Source organism: Triturus cristatus, chromosome 7, assembly GCF_964204655.1.
Source record: "Triturus cristatus chromosome 7, aTriCri1.1, whole genome shotgun sequence".
NCBI lineage: Eukaryota > Metazoa > Chordata > Amphibia > Caudata > Salamandridae > Triturus > Triturus cristatus.
The window spans coordinates 368761250-368779393 of NC_140590.1; the positions used below are offsets into that span (position 1 = coordinate 368761250).

At 45.8% G+C, this 18144-nt stretch overlaps 1 long non-coding RNA gene across 1 annotated transcript in view; it reads right to left on the reverse strand.

Moving 5' to 3' along the window:
• Nucleotides 1-4737, reverse strand: part of LOC146809693 (uncharacterized) — a 163097-nt gene extending 158360 nt beyond the window's left edge. The window contains exons 1-2 of the long non-coding RNA XR_014965579.1: nucleotides 4668-4737; nucleotides 3865-3947 (exon numbers count right to left, since the gene is read on the reverse strand). This is a non-coding gene — a long non-coding RNA (uncharacterized LOC146809693). The remainder of the gene's footprint in view (nucleotides 1-3864; nucleotides 3948-4667) is intronic.
• Nucleotides 4738-18144: the final 13407 nt, after the last annotated feature.

Genomic DNA, 18144 nt, shown 5'->3' on the forward strand with positions numbered 1-18144 from the left:
CTCAAATTTCATATTACCTGTATAGGGGCTAGAATGCCGGCACACAGCACCTCCTCAGAATTTATGTACAGAGACTGGAAAGCTCTGGAAAAACTGAGTTCTACCGGTGCCGTGTTTTGCGTGGAAGAGAGCTTTTCCCCCGCTAATCCGGTTGAGGACAATTACAAGGCCTTTTGTACGAGGATATCCTCAACTACTGACTCCCTGGTTCCCTTAAAAAGATGTAAACCTAAGGGCAGAGCATCAGCCCCCTGGTTTAACGACTCTTTGAAAGTCCTCAAATTAGCCTGTAAACAGGCTGAGAGGAAATGGAGGCAAGGCTACTCCGACACAAATAAATCACTTTGGAAAAATAAACTCCTGGAATACAAATCGGCAATTGTTAAAAGTAAATCTACCTACTTCTGCTCCACTATAGTTAATGCCGCTAATAGCTCCAAAAGCATCTTCCAGATTCTTAACAACCTCGTCCACCCTGACTGTGCCAAAAAAACAATCCCTCCTACACAAACACTCTGCGATAATCTCGCACTGTTTTTCAAGGATAAAATTGAGACCATTATCCACAACCTGAATACCTCCCCCTCACTGGATAGTCTCAACGGCCCCGGGGCCGCCACTACTGACCTTGATCCGGTGAGCCCAGGGCACCCACCTAGGGAATGTTTGTGGGTATTTCCCCCTATCTTGGAAGCGGATTTCGATAGACTGGCACACGGGATCACTTCGGGTTCCCCCCTCGACCCTTTGCCCCCAAAAACCTGGAAAGCTTTTGGAACAGAACTCTTCTGCACCCTCTGCAGGATTTGTAACCAATCCCTGCGTTGCGGATTTGTCCCGTCTCCTTGGAAGCAAGCACTTATCACCCCGTTGTTGAAGAAACCCTCACTGAATCCTGAGTGTTTATCAAACTATCGGCCTATTTCTCTCCTACCTTTCCCGGCGAAAGTTGCCGAGCTCTGGGTGAGCTCTTGTCTCTCGAAACATCTGGAGCAGAATCACATTCTGGACGACATCCAATTTGGTTTTCGTCCAGCCCATGGCACCGAAACAGCTGTCCTCACGGCCATGGAGGAACTTCGTATGCGTGCAGACAGGGGCCAAGCAGTAGCTTTGATCTTACTGGACCTGTCTGCCGCATTCGATACGGTCAATCACGTGATCCTGCTACAGAGACTAAGGGAGGCAGGGGTTGATGGCACCGCCCTGCTTTGGTTCCAGTCCTACCTGCGAGATAGGAAGCAGGCTGTATCCCTCCCCCCTTTCCAATCCGCCTTCTCCCCAGTGCCCCACGGGGTGCCTCAAGGCTCGTCCATCAGCCCCATCCTTTTTAACGTTTACCTTAAACCTTTAGTCACATTAATTAAATCCCATAGGCTAAAAGCTATTAACTACGCAGATGACACCCAGTTCATCCTCTCCTGGGAGGGGGAAGAATCGATCCCTCTAGAATCTTTTCACGACTGCCTGAGAGACACAGCTGGTTGGCTGCATAAAAACTCCCTGCAATTCAACTCCTCCAAAACCGAGGTCCTGTTTTGCGCTGGAAGCCGGATTCCTCGCCTGTTCCTACCGAATTTTGGCCCCCGGAAGCTCCAGAAAAACCACAGCCGGTCACCACTGTCCGCAACCTAGGTGTCATGATGGACAACAAGCTTAGCATGGAAACGCAGGTCGTGAGAACAGTGTCCACCTGCTCGGCCTTACTGCGTTCTTTACGCAAGATCATGCCACTTCTTCCCGCACAGGCCCGAGCGTTAGTAGTCAGGTGTACCATTCTTAGTCGCCTTGACTATTGCAACGCATTGCTGCTCGAGTCCCCAGCTGTACTGTTAGACCGACTCCAAAGAGTCCAGACGGCCGCCGCCAAACTAGCCCTTGGCTGGACCAGGAGATCCTCGGCCACAGCAGCGTTAGCCGAGCTGCACTGGCTCCCTCTGAAGCAGCGAGTAGCTTTCAAAGCACTCTGTCTTGTTTTTAAAGCACTACACAGAGTCGGGCCTAGATCCCTGCAAACCATGTTCACCTGGTACACCCCTACCAGAACTCTCTGCTCAGCCTCAGCCTGCCTTGTCACTGTACCAAGATTCAACAAGGTCAGGACAGGGGGAAGATCCTTCAGAGTGGCAGCCGCAAAACTTTGGAATAGTTTGCCTGTCGACATCCGCCAAACATCGCAACTCCTTCCATTCAGAAAGCGGATTAAAACCTGGCTTTTCCCTTAACTACTTCTCTGGCAAACCGTTCTCAGTTTCCCATCACTTTCCACCTTAGGAGCAACTTTCCCAGTGCCAGGATACCTGCTAGGTGACAGATGCGCTATACAAATGTTTTAAATAATAAATAAATAAAATAAATAAATAAAATAAAATGTATGACATTGTTCTGCATTCAGTCCATCAACTGTTGTTTATACTTAAGTAACTCAACACAATGTTGCTAATAGTTGTTTTGTGATAGTAGTCTCAGTCTTCAATTTTCACTGGTACCCAACATATCCCAACTGCCTTTCCCACCATCCCCTCCCACAACAAGTCTGCCCACTCGTAAAAAATAGGCCTCAATAGTTAGTACCCAGTGCAACAGTTCTGGCTGACTGCCCTTTAGGTCGTCCAAGTCTTGCACATTCCTATTGAGTATGGCAGAGTCGATGGTGCTGGTGGTTAGGGGTCGCTTGGGTGGCTGGAGACATCAGCTGCCAGCGGTGACGGCAATTGTGGTGTGAGGCATCAGCAGCCGCCTCCTCATCCTCGGGTACCACCAGCCGGCTGTACTCCACTGCTACTACCTCCAATTTCTTGAGGTGCAGCCGAGCCGGTGTGTTCCGCTGGGAGAGGCCTCCGGGACAGGTCCTTCGACTCCTCCAGAAGGAGCAGATAGATGATCCAAGAAAAAAAGAAAAGAATGTATTGTGTATTTAACAGTAGCCACAGCATTGCTGTTCCCCTATGGCCACTAGAATGTTTTGGATCTGACTCATTCTTTGTCAGAGCAGAGGGCAAATTCGTACTATACAGACTTCCCAAAATGCAGTAGCAGGGAATGGTATTTATCCATGATCACTGATCTTCACCATAATCAAAAATAGATATTTGTACTTAAAAGGATGAAAAGTTAAGACGATTTCATTTCATGTGGTGAAACCTGCAGCACATGCTTAATGTGTGTTAATTAATAAATGAGCTTCCAAATATATTGATAATGTGATTGATGAATAGGGCACAATTAATGCTGCACAATTTACTTGACTCACTGTAACATACAGCATTAATGGAGGCATCATGGAGAGGAGGCACGTGTTTTTTTGGACAGCTAGTCGTGTGTCATCCTAAATTCCAATAGCCCTGCTTTTATTCTTCCTACTTCATCCTGAGTATGAATCCAGGCTGAGTTCCACAATACACCCTCCACCCAAAATAATGCTCTACAAATACCTTTTCCATTGGCTATTGGGCAAGTAAGTGACAGTGTACAGTGTGGTTAGGTAAGATAAACAGCAGACCTTGGTCTAGGTTTAATTATGTTCGGCCTTTGGTTGGTTGGGTGTCATATACTAGTAGCCTTAGTTGTGTGGTTATTGGGTGGTAGAAGATGGAACAGTAATAAAGCCACAAAATGAATCACTTAGGAAGAAACAGTGGGAGAAAATGTGACTCATACCGAGATGGGATTGCAAATTAAGGGCTGGGTGGGACTGGAGGAATGGGGTAGGTTATAGGTGAGTGGGCAGAGACTACTGTGCCTTTTCTTCTAACAGAATAGTAGACTAGAAAATGTATAAAAGGACTGCGTAGTGAGCTTGGAAAAAGGGAGGAATACCTTAACAAATGCAGTAATTGCCATTGAGCAAGGAAAGTGACTTACCACTTGTCCCAGCACCACTACTTCCCTTTCTACTGGGTGGTGGTCTCTGGCAATCTCAGCAGGAGCCTGGAGTACTTCCGGTCCTAGACAAAAGCAAACATAAAGAATATATTTAGATACCTGCTGTAAATAACCATCACATTATTTTGCACAAGTCACAAAAGCAATATATCACTAAAATTGGGTTATTTCTACCTTATCTACTAATCAAAAGTATCACTTTGAAAGCTTAATGGACCAACTAAGCAGTTACCCATTCAACGCTATGTAATATTTTTTTTCATAATGTTGGTTGGGACATGGGTCATTAAGGATCAGAAAAACAATGACGGGGTGAAAGGAAATGGAAAGGACCTAAGGTGGTATGTATCCTGTCATGCTGTGCTGACATGACTCATGGCATCATGTAACCTTGTATGACATTACATCCTGTTGGGGTCCATGATAACAACTCTAGTCTGTACCTGCACTTTGGACTGTTTGCTCAATAAAGCCTTCCGTCAACCTACATGGTGTGTGAATAGTATACATTGGCCTGTGTTCCTCTATTTGTTACCAACAATCTTCTGTTTATACAAGACATGTAAAAGAGGGACGAGAGAAAGATTACTGAAAAGGCAGGGGAAGAAAGTGACAGACAGGAGGAAGTCAGCAGGTGAAACTGGGGAACTATAAAGGAAACACAAGGAGACAGGTTTACACTGTTAAAGCGGACTCTAAAATAGATAGGGGGAAGTTAGAGGAAATACAGAACACCCTAACACATAGAAGTTTAGAGGCAAAAAATATTCAGCTTGACTTACCAGTAGCACCAGAAGGGATAGCATGGGAGGAGGCTGCTTCGGTCCTATGCGGCAAGTTGGGGTGGGCGGTCGTGGACCGTACTGAAATGAGAAAGAAAAGTAGAAGGTACTCTTAAAACAAGCATTGGCATATTTAGTTATGCAGCACAATAGCCTTCCTGCAACAACATCAACTGTTGCATGGCTAAACACTTATAAGGTCCCAAAGGCGAGACCTATTGGCTATGCCAATGCTTGTTTTCTTTATTTCCTGCTCCTATTTGTCAAAACGTCCATTTTTCTGGGTTTCTTGTGGCAGCCTAAAGGCATTGTCTTTCAGCCAGTCTCCCTTATCCATGGCCCTGCGTTTTGCTTTAACCTCTCTGTCCCGTCTACATTCCTCACTAAAGTTGTTTGTAAAAAGAAGTTGCTTGGCAAAACGGTTTTGAGTGGGCTACAGTATTCCGTAGCAGGGGTTTCACAGCACCTGAGCACAGGTTTACAATCCTCAAACGTTTTTAATACTTGCAAAAATGCCTCAATATCCACAGCGTAGTTTCATGACATTTCCCCGGTGGTTGCTTCTGTGTCTGAGTTGAGAGTTTCACACCACCAATCCCTTTTCACAGTGGTTCACTCCAATGGGCACGGTTTACTTAGACTCTGCGAGAGAGGTGAAAGCTTTTATGTGACATAGTCTTCCATAGAAGGGGGTTCACATGGCAGCTGCGGACCAACGAGTAGAGAGGTAACGTGTAGACACTATCGGGCTCCTCAGAATCATGTGAATACATTGTTAACTTGTGAAACCAGGTGTGAGGTGCCTTATATTACATGCATTCCTGTATTAGTTTTATCAAAAATGGACGAACCCAGTGGTGTTGGTACGATCACTGGCAAGCAGTGCTTGGGAACCCACTAGGTGAGTAAAAGGCCCCTCACACACCAACCTAGTTGGTGTCATGCTTCATCATAGGGGCCCCAACCGGGTGGCCGAGCGCCTCCCGGTTGTGCTGCAACGCCTGACTACAGCAGAGCTGGTGTGGTGTGATAGTGTGATGTGGTGAAAGTTTAAAAATACCTCTGAGAATCCTTGCCGAGGGAAATTTATTGATGGCGGCTCAGGATATATTAAAATTTAAATTATGTGAAGCAACTACGAAAAGGATTTAATTTCTGATAGTTGACTATGTGGTTGGTCTACATGTTTCAGCCCACCTCAGGATGTGCGGGGCTTTCTTCAGGACCAGGAAGTGCAGTGAGTGGCAAAATAGAGCCACGTGAATAGTGAAAAAATTAAAAAGGTAATTTACCTACACACTCTCTAAGGTGTGTGGAAACGGTATCGGCTCAATGGCAGACACCGCAGCGAAAAAAGACCTGTGGGAAAGAAGAACACAATACACAGACACATATAGCAAATGATGCTAGGAATCGCAACAAATATAAAATGCAATCTTTTACTGACTGTGAGAAGATCAATGTTTGCAAACGGTCGTACATGTGGCAACACACACTCTGTGACATGCGGCTAATGGCTGGTGCTACACGATGTCAAGTGATTGAGCGGGCGTAATACGCCCTATGTGAACTATCGGTGAGGCCAGCAGGGAGCGTGTGGACTGCCCTCTTGGGGTGCCTGGTTGGTGTAGCAGGCAACTAGAAACGGTGATGCCGTGTAGCTACTGGCTGGAATGGTCGGGCTAGATCGCAACGAGTGAGCGATGGTGCGATTAGCATGCCGATTGGCTATGCGTGTACCAAACTGAGTGTAGGGTACAGTAGTGGGGAGATTTCCCCTGGGTGGCGCGCTACAAATAAAAATAAGGAATAAGAAGAATTACACTATGGCTGATTTTGATCGCTGATCAGGAAGGGGAGGAGTGCGCTCCTCGTAACACAGATTCTGCGAAAGAACGAAATAATGTCAGGCATGGGCATTTAGAAGTAGATAGCCCGGCAAAGCCAGCAATAAAAAGCGCGCGTCACCTTACTTGATCAGGAAGCAGCACCTGCTAGGCACCTACTGTGGTCTCCCGGATCCTGGATGGTATGGAGTCCAAGACTATGGGAGTATATAAGGAGACTGGGGCCATTGCGTACGTGCTGAGGGACCAGTGATCGCAGGAGGGGCAGAGCAGTCTGCGCATGTGTCGGAAAGGAATGCTAATTGCACGCGAATGCGGGATGGAGGTTACTTGGGGCACGCATGCGTCCATAATGCTGCTCAGGTGCGCATGCGCAAAGAACCGGGAATGTGAAGTAACAAAAGGAAACGGAGCTCTCGAGGAGCTGATTAGGGTGCTGAGACGAGGGTGTTGGCAGCAGGCTGGTATTTGGGCAGTGGCTGTTATGCCTATGAGTGAAAGAGCCATGCTGGAGAATATGATGATATGAGTGGTATAAGGCAGGAATACACATGCTGTAGATACTGTGGGTCATGCCAGAGACTGCAGGCACATGGTTAGGGTCTCCTCAGGCTATTCCAGGGGATATTGTCGTTTAGCCCAATTGTATGGCTAGAAAGGCGATAAATCCATCTTTGTTCCTGTTCAAAAAGGCGGCTCTGGATGTTGGGTAGGTTGTTATCCAGGGCCTCCAGGACGACCCATCTCATGTCGTTGGTGGTGTGGCCTTTCTCTAAAAAATGATGATGTTTTTCTTGCAGCGTATTGTGCTGCGATGTTCGCAAATTCTGGTTTTCACCTTACGGGTGGTCATGCCAATATAGATGAGGTTACATGGGCACGTTATTCGGTACACCACATTTTCAGTGTTACAGTTCGTGTGTTTGCGAAGTTCCCATGTTTTGCCGGGTTCAAGGTTCAGGCATTTGGTCGTTTCAGTGATATGGCAGACACTGCAGTTGCCGCAGGGGAAATGTCCTTTGATGTTAGGAAGACCCCAGGCGTTGAGCACCGTGTTGGTGGGTCTGGGAAGGGGTAGCGGTCTTGTGGATACAACAGTGTCTTTAATGGTGCGGGCTCTTTTGTTAGATAAGAGGGGAGGTTCCCAATTGAGTTTGCCCGTGTTAAGTATTTTCCAATTCCTTTTGATGATTTGGGCAACTTTGTGCGTCACTGTGTTATAGGTAGTCACGCATGTCAGTGGCGGATTGGTGGGTTCCTTGATGTAGTTGTCCAAAAGGCCATCACGATTTTGATTCCTGGCCCTTTTGTTGGCTGCCTTGGTTATTTTATGTGGGTAGCCTCGTTGGTGCAGCTTCTGGCAGAGATCAGTGGCCTGTGTCTTGTAATCTTTGATGTCACTGCAATTCCTACGGAGGCGGAGGAATTGACCATACGGGAGATTTTCACGGAGGACTCGGGGATGGAAACTGGTAAAGTGCAGTAGGGAATTGCGGGCCGTTGGTTTAAAGTGCGTCTTGCTAATAAGGCCTCCCGAGGCTGCTTTTATATCCAAGTCAAGAAAGGTAGTCTGGTGCCTGTCTGCGTTGTGTGTGAATTTAAGATTAGGGTCACACGTGTTGATCCATTCGCAGAATGAGGCCAGGGATTCTTGTGATCCCTCCCAAATCAGAAGGATATCGTCAATGTATCGCCTATAAAACTTGATTTGGGGAATGCGTGGTATGCTGTTATTGAGAAGGTGTTTTGTCTCAAAGTGGAATACATACAAGCCTGCTATGCTGGGGGCGAAAACGCTCCCCATAGATGTGCCGTACTTCTGTAGGTAGAGCTTGCCCTGGTATTCAAAGTAATTCTCTTTGAGCGCTAAGGTGGCGCATTTCTCAGCACCCTAATCAGCTCCTCGAGAGCTCCGTTTCCTTTTGTTACTTCACATTCCCGGTTCTTTGCGCATGCGCGCCTGAGCAGCATTATGGACGCATGCGTGCCCCAAGTAACCTCCATCCCGCATTCGCGTGCAATTAGCATTCCTTTCCGACACATGCGCAGACTGCTCTGCCCCTCCCGCGATCACTGGTCCCTCAGCACGTACGCAATGGCCCCAGTCTCCTTATATACTCCCATAGTCTTGGACTCCATACCATCCAGGATCCGGGAGACTACAGTAGGTGCCTAGCGGGTGCTGCTTCCTGACCAAGTAAGGTGACGCGCGCTTTTTATTGCTGGCTTTGCCGGGCTATCTACTTCTAAATGCCCATGCCTGACATTATTTCGTTCTTTCGCAGAATCTGTGTTACGAGGAGCGCACTCCTCCCCTTCCTGATCAGCGATCAAAATCTAGCCCGACCATTCCAGCCAGTGGCTACACGGCATCACCGTTTCTAGTTGCCTGCTACACCAACCAGGCACCCCACGAGGGCAGTCCACACGCTCCCTGCTGGCCTCACCGATAGTTCACATAGGGCGTATTACGCCCGCTCAATCACTTGACATCGTGTGTCACAGAGTGTGTGTTGCCACATGTACGACCGTTTGCAAACATTGATCTTCTCACAGTCAGTAAAAGATTGCATTTTATATTTGTTGCGATTCCTAGCATCATTTGCTATATGTGTCTGTGTATTGTGTTCTTCTTTCCCACAGGTCTTTTTTCGCTGCGGTGTCTGCCATTGAGCCGATACCGTTTCCACACACCTTAGAGAGTGTGTAGGTAAATTACCTTTTTAATTTTTTCACTATTCACGTGGCTCTATTTTGCCACTCACTGCACTTCCTGGTCCTGAAGAAAGCCCCGCACATCCTGAGGTGGGCTGAAACATGTAGACCAACCACATAGTCAACTATCAGAAATTAAATCCTTTTCGTAGTTGCTTCACATAATTTTAATTTTAATATATCCTGAGCCGCCATCAATAAATTTCCCTCGGCAAGGATTCTCAGAGGTATTTTTAAACTTTCACCACATCACACTATCACACCACACCAGCTCCGCTGTAGTCAGGCGTTGCAGCACAACCGGGAGGCGCTCGGCCACCCGGTTGGGGCCCCTATGATGAAGCATGACACCAACTAGGTTGGTGTGTGAGGGGCCTTTTACTCACCTAGTGGGTTCCCAAGCACTGCTTGCCAGTGATCGTACCAACACCACTGGGTTCGTCCATTTTTGATAAAACTCATATATATCACAGGGGATACGGACGCACCCTTGCCTCCCTAGCTCTCTCATTGTTCTCTCCTCCTAAGTACTGTATTACTCATACGATGTCGCTGGCTAATGCATGCCGTAATCTGATGCTGCAGCGTTTCTTCATGTTCCAGAAGTACCCTTTACAAAGATTTGATTTACTGCTTCATTTTCATCTGATGCCTGTCTCTTGACCTACGTGACCAAAATTTCACCCTGCTCATGCTTGGGTTTCTGTAGCCGGGTCAGACCCCTTGATGAGCTCCGGACCGGATCTTCCTTTTAAATCGTTACCTCCGCAGCCCAAGAATCAGCTTCATTTTTTCCTATACCTTAAGAGGAGGAGCCTCTCATTACTCCAGCAACGGAATAATGCCCATTTTTAACTCGCCCAACAGCCTCTCCACCACAGCCTTAAACTGAAACCTGGCTACTACCATCAAGAATGGTAGTGGTGATGGCTCCTATATGAATGTGTGTAGGTATGGAGGCCTTCCACTCTTGAACCTGGTAGCCCTGAATTAACAGTTCCTGGTGTGGCCCCTAGATGGCAGTGTAAACAACAGTTTGTAACTGCAAATCTGAGCCCCTCATAATATCTGAAACCCATGTAGGCATGCCTCAAGGCCAGCACACTAGCAAGTCTAGCTCCGTGGTGAGTCATAATACCGATGCAACTGTTAGCTGCTCCCCCAGGGTGAACCAAACCTTGCCCTTGCACAAGAATAACCAAAACTGGGCTATACACACTTATGATTATCAGCTGCGGTCAAAACACCTGTCCTTAGCTGGGCTCGATCTCCCGCTTCGCTAGTTAGTGAACCCAGGACATATGTTTCCTGCTATCTGAAGCTATCCGGTGCGTACAACGTGCACTGGGGACTCAACCTCTATTGCAGCACAGCATCACTTGTGAAAGCCGTCCCTAGGGCCTGCTGATTGAATCGTGAAAACCTGTGGTGTCACTTAAAGGGGAGATTTAGTTATTCTCCACACACCAGTGCTGTCACACAAAACAATTATAAACCGCTCTAAACCCTGCATGACGACTCCCAAATCTTAATTCAGTGAAGTCAATGTACCATCCCGCCAAACCCGCGTCCCCTACCATCAGACAAATTCTGTACGCATGCCTAAACGGTGCTGGATTAGTACCCTGTGCTATCTGCCGATTCTTGTTAATGGCAATATAAAAATGCCACTTTTAATTCAATGGCCTCAATGGAGTCAGCCATAAGTGGGTAAATAACCGGCCCGAGTGCCGCCATCGTAAACCTTGTACCCCCTCCTACGAGTTGCCTTCGGGGAAGGTGCGATATCAAACGCTGAGAAAGCACCGAAACCTTTTAATAATCGGTGAATCATACTAGCTGCTGCACATCACAGAAGACCCCCGCCCGAACCTGCACCATTGAAGCGTTTTCTTTTTATTTGTCTAAATAATGGTTTTGTACAAAGATTCTGCACATAGCAAACCCGCTGATACCCATACGTGACCTCGGTGCCTTACACCATGACTTCCAGTGCCATGACGGTTTTCAGCGCGCTCTTGCCTTCCCTTGATTTGCTGGCTGGACAGGACGGCGCCATGACCATCTTCAGTGTGCTCTTGCCTCCCCTCGTGCTGCCGGCTGGCCAACCTCCTCAGGATACGCTGGCATACTTCCTGGGACCCTGCTGCCGCCATCTCCACGAGGTGTTCCCGATATGAAAAGGAACAAGCGCGCGCAAGTTTAAAAAAAAAAGTTTCACGAGATGCAGCAGGGGGGGAGGAGAGAGAGGAGTGGGCTTGCGCCGGTTTCCCTTGCGGCAGCGAGCAGGAACCATTGCTCGCTCCCGCGAGGGAATTGCCAAACGTGCAAGCGTTGCCATCCAAAACAATGCAACGCGTGCACGTTTTTGCTTGCTAATGTGAATCGATGGCTAAAAGTCTTTTTCCTATGCAGCACATGCGCGCTGCATAGGCGAGACCTAAAAAGGGGCAGGCATTTTAGAGGCAAACAAATCTAGTGCCTAACTAAGCAACAAAATAGTAATTGTGCCTCCACCTTGCTTCATACAGTTTTGACATTTTGACACTCCGAAAGCTATGGGCAAAGTCAGTCTTGCTTTGTGTACTGCACCACACAGAGTTGGGGCATAGATATGTACAAGAGGGGTGAGGTAAAGGTTTCTGTCACTATACCAGTGGGGTGGGGAATAAAAAAAAAGATTCAGACAGGAAGAAGTCAACTGTTGAAACTGGGAATATAGAAAACATAGAAATATGTGGGCATAACGACCATCAAAGGAGACCAAAGCAAGCTGGTAAATTGAAACAAACAGAATGATAAAAATACACAATAAATGGGAATATTTAAAGTAAGAAATTGATTAAAAATATTACTTACCAGCAGCAGCAGGAACAACTTCTGTGCCCGGAGCACCACCAGCTCATTCCCCTGCTTCTTGAGCTGCAGCAGTGTTGCTGGCAGCCTTCACCCTCTTGCCCGTTTTGGCTTTCTTCGGTTCTCCTGAAAGGAGTAAAGATAACAAGCACCATGTAGTAGTCTCGACAAAGGTGCATTCAAGCATTAACCTGCCTGACTAACCAATCCTATTCCTCCCTTCAAACTCCTCCCTAAATCCGTTCTTTTTCCTGCACATTGTTTGTTCCTACAATTACATTGCTACTCCACTCACTTCACACAATTTTTCCATTGAATGGCAAAGTCAGTGTCCCTTCGTGTACTGCACCTCACTGAGATATAAGCTGTACAAGCAACATTCAATAACAGAGGTTGCCAACCAACCCCCCTGATATCAGGCTAGCCTGGTAACTAACATCGCTTAAAGCCCAATCATGCACCTGGCTCACCCTTGTATTGTATGATTCACTTGATGTCAACACCAGATCCCTCCAAATCCTTCAGTCCTACACCCTACCGGTCATGCTGGCACAGTGACAACATGCTCCACTACTCTGCAGACCACATACGCAGTTCACAATTCACACCCAAAAGTGTACAAAAAAACATGTAGTGGGTGCAGGTACGCGCTGGTGCAGAAAGTGAATTTATTTATGTGAGTGGCACACATCAACTTTAAACCCCCCTGAAATGAGCTGCTAACAAGGCAGCATATTTATCAAAATATCACACAACATGACTGCATGACAGTGAGAGATCAGGAATGTGCAATATATGACAAAAAAAGTGTCTGCTCTCTTCCTGCACAGTGCTGCCTAGAGCCACAGCGGCACCCTTGAGCCATTTTGCAAGGGTGCCTGTGCTGGAGCAGGGTTTTCTATTGAAAATTTATTGAGATTTAAACTCCAGTTTGCGTTATATGTCGTGATTAAAATTATTGATTTATAATCATTAAAATACTAACTTTGTTGGTGTCTTTATTAATCAACATTACTAATGAAGAGAAAAATTACACGTGGGAATGCATCTATGTGGCTTTATTAATATGTGAACTAAATTGGTGGGCAAATTAATTAAATGAGTGTCGCAAAAGTGCTATTTGTTTCGTGTTAGCGCTTTTAAATAACGTGCTCTAATGCTTCTTTGCGTTGCAGAAGGCTAGATAATTACATACACATAAGGGTATTAGTGGGGATTAACACTGTATAATCATTACGATGTGGTAACGTTGTTTTGTGTTTCTTTTAATTAAGATGGTCCGTTTTGGCCTAATCCAAGATGGCCGCTATTTGCAGCCTGCACTCGAGTGACTGAGATTTGACAAGAGGCCTTGCTGAACATGGTTGAAAGTCACCTGACCGCAGCCTCTGTCTGAATTAAAAAGTTTCCGTGAGGACAGCAGCTCCGGGTTGCTTCCATTTGCCCTTGGAAAAGAATAAAGCCACAATGAACTAAGATAACTTGCGGTGGCTTCGCTATGGTACCAAGGAAGAGCATTCATAAATGTATCGTTCCCTCAGCTCGAGTTTCCTTCTTCCGTGTTTTTATTTTTGTGATTTTTCTGAGCGGAGGTTTTCTAAATGTTGCAAAGCGACATCCTTTCCTGCTCACTCTGCTCAGCGGCTCAACGGACGTTCAGTGTTTATTTGTTACTTTTATTTTGCTAGTTTAATTATAAATAATGTTAGACTAGGGAGGGTCTAAGGCCACTTCTTCCTGAACCTATGTTCGTGAGGATCGATGCTGATCGTGAGGACGGCGACTCGGAGACTTTACTGAGAGACCTGTCCTGACCCATTTAGCTAGAATAGGTAACTATGAGAATAATGATATTGCTATTGATTGACTTTCATTGAACTAATTTAGATAAACAACCATTTGTTTGAATTCCAGTGTCGGGTGGTCATTTCTTGTCATTTATTGAGTTTCAAATGTATTTCCTATGTTTAAAATCATGACTCAGGACAATTTCTTTATGGTCGCATTGACCTCGCTTTAGGTGCAGATTGGTTTAGGTTTCTCTCCTATATTCAGTGTGGATAGAGTAATAGAATGAATGTCAGTGTGATGGGCCCTAACGTATGATGAGTATTTGTGCGTGCAACTGTGGATTTACTCTGTCCGTGGAAGTAGGGAGATTTTATATGCGCCGATCTGCAGCAGTTTCCTGGTAGCAGTATGATGGTTAGATTATTGTCTTGATCTGATAGATTGCTTGTACATAGGCTTTTGGATTCATTGATTTATTGATTGATGGTGATATATGTACTAATACTATATGTTGAAGTCGTCGTATTGAGTTCTATGTAGTGTGTACGGCTTCTGGAACGTGGGGAGCTGGTGACGGTTCCGTAGTAGGGCAGAGGGAAGTGAGTGCTGCTCTCGGGAAAGACGGGATTGTTGGCCCTGTATGTATGCGGTGAAAAACGTGTGACAATTAAAGTTGCGCGTCACATTGTCTGGGTTCGGAATCAGTGACATCGTCGTGTGTTACTATTAGGGACATATTTTCGGTATAAAAGGAGTGTGTATGGTAGTGAAGGTTATCTGTGAAATTCTGGTCTTAAGTCCCAGGGATCCGTAAGGTTCGCCGTTAAAGCTTATCGCTGGAGGAGTAATAGGTATTCTCTGAGCTTGTCTGTAGGACTGGGCAGAGGTAAGCGCTGCTTGGTTAACGCGTGTTATAATTCTGTAGTGGGACAGACTGTTCGCTGTTCTCGGGAAAGGCAGGATTCTGTGTGCATGTGCTACATTTTCTGGTGTGAAAGTGCGTGAATGTATGAGCATTTAATTGATTGTGAGACTTTTAGGAGCAGTCCTAGAGGAAACAGTTATTGGATGCATGTTAAAAGGGCAGAGTAGAGGGATGTGCTACTGTGTCAACGAAAGTAATAATTCCGTGGTAGAGCAGAGGTAAGCGCTGTTCTAGAGAGAATCGGGATTCTTGTAAGAGAGTTTTTCTTTACTATTCTGTGGTTAGCGAAGCAGACAATGGAGATGTTTATATGTTGTAACTAATAGATTTTGTAGAATCTGAAACGAAGTCTACTGAGAAGGCTTTGTAAAGGAGGGGTAGACGAGTGACAGGAGCCAGAGCAGAAGTGACTGCAGCGACTACTGACGTCATACAGACCGCGCTGTGATTGGGCAGTGGATTAGAACAGTGCTCGTGCTAGGATTGGTGCGTTGGTGTGAGCCGCGCAGGGATTGGAAGGAGTACAGGGTGACGTAGCCACTCCAGGATTGGTGTGTTGGTGTGAGTCGCGCTGTTATTGGACAAAAGATCGTACAGTTGCGGAAAGGACTAGAGGGTTGTAGTAAGCGCGAAAATGTATTATCAACCGGAGGAAAAGAAAAAGAAATCCTTGTTCGGTAAAATTAAAAGGTGGTTCGACAAGGATAAGAATATAATAACTAGAGAAGGTGAATTGCTACCTCCGACAAGAACTCCTGCATCCTTCATGGTTGCGAAATATGGGTATCATACCTGTATATGGTTAGATAACTGGGCTAAGTATACTAAAGAGGATGGTGTCTTAGCGTTCCCGGAACATGGTTCATTTAATCTGGCCGTGTTGAGAAACTTACGGGAAAAGATGATGTGTCTAGAGCCTAGACCAAGGCCGACACAGTTCGAGGCGTTGGTAGAATGGGAAGATGAGGTGCATGAGCGAGAAAAGCAGAGGAGTGGAGGCAATTATAGGTATATGTTCGGAAGGAAATATGATCGTGAGACTCATCATGATCGAATGAGGAGATGGCGAGATGCTAGTATGTCAGAAGGATTATATCCTATGAGAACTGTTGAAGAAGCGGAAGGGAGGAAAGGTGCAGAAAAGGTGCCTGATACAGAAGTGAGAAGGTATGGGCCTAATGATTATGAGGATGAGGTCTTGGATGACATGATTTACAAGAGACCACCTCCATATAGACCAGAACCAGAAGAGAGCACGCCAGTTGCTACTCCGATAAGAGATACTTTGCGAATTGTTAAAACTGAGGTTGTGACACCTGATCTGCAAAGTGGCAGCTCTTTCACGGAAAGGGAGAGAGAGAGAGAGCGAGAGAGAGAGAATCGAATCGGTGATGAGAAACAAGGGAATTAGCCAGAACCACATCTGAGCTGACTGAGAAAATTAGAGAGCTGACGAAAAATCTTGAAGCAGTTACAGTGCCTGTAACAATTGGTCCGGTTGTGCCTATTTTTGATAAACAAAGAATGGGTGAAAATAGTTTGACAGTTCCCTATGTAGGTAATGGTTTGGTTGGTTCTGGCACTTTGGAGGAATCAAGAATGAGGACGGGTGAAAATAATTTGAGGCAGTCGAGACATGACACATGCAGTGGAGGATCAGATGTGCAGCCTAATTCAGGATTGAATACTGGTTGTTTAGGAGGAACGATTTTGGAACCACAGAGGATGGCAGAACAAGTGGGTGCAGTGAAAAAGTCTACTGAAATAACAGCTGAAGATTTGAATGATTGGTTGAAAGTTCTTCAAAAGAAGGATACAGATTCACAGGCAATTGATGTAGCCAGGTTGCGCATAGAATTGGAGGAGCTTATTGCAGGAACAATTCCTACAGAAATATTAAAAAACCATCATGATGGAGAGTTGTTATTTATGTGCAAGAGTATCACCTGGAGGGCTAAGAGTACACATGACAGGTTAAAGGCAATAGCGAGTGAACAAGGAGTTGACATGGATAAGGTGAAAGCTTTGCAGAAGCCTTATAGGGTGGATTTCACCGACAAAGATATTGAGAATCTAAATGGTGTTGGTAGAACAGGGCAGATTAAGGAAATGATTGCCTTATTGCGAAAATGGGGTGATGTGGAAAAATGGAAGGATAGGTGGTACAAGAAAAGGGAAGATTCAGTGGACAGGACTTACACAGCTTTTCCCATGAGAGAAAAAGAGAAAACAGTGGATGCTTATCCTATGAGAGAGATTCCTGGAGGAGGATACGTACATGTCCCATGGACTAGACAGGATATTTTGTCATTTACGAATGATTTCCCTCGATTGAGAGAAAAGCCCGTCGAGTGGTATAGGAAGGTAGACAGGTTTGTGAAATTGTCAAAGGTGCTGTGGATTGACCTGAATAGTCTGTTTGATATAATTGTTCCAGCAGACTTGTGGGCAGAGTGTAAAATAGTGGTAGATTGGCCTGCTAAGGAGTACCCAAGAGATCCGAAAACGGGAGCACCAGACCCAGAGGTGATGAAGAAGTACGAGCAGGTTATAGTGTTCCTGAAAAATAAGGTAACCCCGAAAGAGACAGACTGGGTTAAGATAGATCGAACACATCAGGAAGCAAAAGAATCAGTTCATGCTTTTTACGAAAGGCTGATACTGGCTTTTAAACAGTTCAGTGGAGATGAACACCTGGGTGACAAGGATTTGAGTCATTTTGTATACAGATTTGTATATGGCCTGAGACCTGAAATTAGTGAAAGAATACGTGAGCATACAGTTGATTGGCAGAGTAAAAAGATTGATGAAATCTTGAGACATGCAAAGTACTTCAGTGATGAGATTGAGGCAAAACAGAGAAAGCTGAAAGAGAAAGCAATGTGGGCACAGGTGAAGGTTGCTGAAAGACAAGAAGCACAGATTGTGGAACAAGCGAATAATCAAGGAAATAGACCCAGATATGCAGGGAAAGGGAAGGGGAATCTAGAAGAGGCAAAGAAAAAGTTCCCATGTCACAACTGTGGACAATTGGGGCATTGGAGATCCGAGTGTACCAATCCACCATTAGTGAGTAATGAAAATAAACCCTTGAATCAACAGGTGCAGAACGAGGGGTGTAATCAACAGCAACAACAGCAGAAGGTTGTCAGACAGCAGAGCCAAGACCGCCCTTGCCGCAGAATAGAGGGTCCCAAAAGTATAACCAGGACTCAGGATTCTACAATGATGAGCAGGTAAACAAACCGAGACGTTCTAACCTGGTACAGCAGTACTGGTTAAAGAATGAGGGGAGTGAGTCTGAAGGGGACTACTGACAGTGCCGAAGAGAGGAGGAGGAGTG